Below are 2,113 nucleotides of genomic sequence, written 5' to 3'. Positions count from 1 at the left end.
TTTGCTGGCGATGTTGGAATAAGCTAGGTAAGAGCTAAAAAGTTGGAATTGTTAGAAACAATCGATTCTTCTTGTTGTACACCAGATTATGAAAACTATTTCAGTATTGATCATTGATCCTGATAATGAAATCAATACAGTGAACACTAGCATACAAACACTCCTTTGTATAAAAATGCAAAAATTATTTAGATTGACAATTTAATCCCTGAAAATGCGCCTGTATATCTGCAGGTTTTAGATGATTTTTAGATAACGCTTTTACGTTATTCTTCTTTGCCAGAGTTTTAGCCAATGACAATATAGATGTAATACATAAGAACATCGGACCTCTTGCCGTGACGGCTGCCATACAGCTAGACTGGCGTATAAGAAATTGGCACATGTCGATTTTTGATCATTTGAACACCTTGTAAGTAGGGCCTATGTCATGGAATATAATATCTTGAATTAACCAATAGACGAGCACATATGCAGCCGGCTCGAATTTCCCCAGTTTGATGACTAATCCCCGTACGGATCTTGTTCCTTCACAAATGAGCAAATCCGCTTCAAAATCTAAGTAATCCGTACAGGGTAGCGCCTAAATTTTACTATGAAAGAAAAAATTGCATGCAGGCAAACCGTCCTGAATAAAATACCTGAGTTAACATTGTATTTAGCATTGGTGATCTCAGCCATTTTATTATACAGATTTTTGTCAGATAGTGATTGAAACTTGATATATAATTGGGCTCTGCAACACAGACTCTGTGTCTGCTCTGTGTACATTTAAGACAAAATTGACTAAGAAGTTGCTGATAATTGCAGAGGTGGAAGGAGCACTGTAACGGCAAGTTATTTTCAAGTAATCCGTACGGATTTCCTTTAGGTTTCCTTATGAAATCCGTAGGGGATCCCTACGGATTACCGGATTTCCTCTGAATTTCGAGCCCTGCATAAGGACATTCCTTACTTGCCTGCTCACTAGAGATATATATAGGCTGTGAATTTGACATTTTTTATAGATGTTTCTGTTAATTGATATTTGGAGGCTGCCATGAGTTTAGGGCCGGACACACTAGGCGATTTTATCGGGCGACTCAATCGCCGGTGAAAATCGCCTAATGTGTCCAGTCAGTCGCCGCCGATTTAGTCGCATCGATCAAAACGTTTTGATATTATCGGGCGATTATTTCAGTCGCTCGACTAAATCGCGTGATGCTTGGTCCAGTCGATTTCGGGCTATAAACGGCGGCGTCCAGACTTAGATCGCATTAAATCGCCCCCCTAGTCGTTGTCCGGCCCTTTAACGATTTCCAGTATTATCTAAAAAGTACATATTAAGTTAGGTTTTTATAGAAGTTTATTTTCTTTGCAGGAATGTAGAGAAACACCATTGCGAGTACCAGTACCACTACCAGTACCGACGATTGACGATTTTCCTCAACTTGGCATCAATATCGAACGCAAGCAGTGGACAGGGGATCTTTTCAGTGAAGTTTGTGACTAGCAGCGAAGAGAGCAGGTTACACTTATTAACCATATTTAATATTCATACTATAAATATATATCTATTGATTTGTTTCTGATAATTGTTCTATGTTTTTATTGCTAAATATAATGTCGCATCTCAATTTCCATAACTTTGGCTTATTCTAGAATTTGTTACGTACATGATAAGTTCTGACAATTGGTACGTTTATTAATCTGGTTAATTGTCAGGGTTATGTATTCTGCATACCTGGTAGTCACTCTACTAGTACATGTATTGTACCTATTTTTCATTTTTAATAGATTACCATTTGATACGGAAAAGCAGAAAACCACAGAGAACGACTCCAATATGCAACATTAAAGAAGTGGAACAAAGAAAAGCGAAGATGCCCATGAAGACGAAAGTGACTACATTCAAGCCAAGGAAGAATGTAGAAGTGGATTTCACTAGTAATAATCGGTAAGATTTCTGTGATATACTGTATCTAATGCCAAGTTCTACTGTGATTTTATTTTTTACCTCCGCCCAACGGAGTTGGAGGAGGTTATGTTTTCGCTCTCGTGTGTTAGTGTGTTCGTGTGTTCGCGCAATCGATATTAGCGCGATCGAGTTCATATGAGCGTATGTCTGTTGCGG

General features: G+C 38.4%; 1 long non-coding RNA gene across 1 annotated transcript; it reads left to right on the top strand.

Moving 5' to 3' along the window:
• The first annotated feature begins 385 nt into the window (after positions 1–385).
• Positions 386–2,025, top strand: LOC106814383. The gene is made up of 3 exons (XR_001394599.1): positions 386–412; positions 1,361–1,507; positions 1,777–2,025. It is a non-coding gene; the product is annotated as an uncharacterized LOC106814383 (long non-coding RNA).
• The last annotated feature ends 88 nt before the right edge of the window (positions 2,026–2,113 follow it).

The sequence above is a fragment of the Priapulus caudatus genome, unplaced genomic scaffold (genome assembly GCF_000485595.1).
Source record: "Priapulus caudatus unplaced genomic scaffold, Priapulus_caudatus-5.0.1 Scaffold916, whole genome shotgun sequence".
NCBI classification, from domain to species: Eukaryota; Metazoa; Priapulida; class Priapulimorpha; order Priapulimorphida; family Priapulidae; genus Priapulus; species Priapulus caudatus.
The sequence above is the reverse complement of the archived record's forward strand: the minus strand, read 5'-3'. Positions and strand labels throughout refer to the sequence as shown.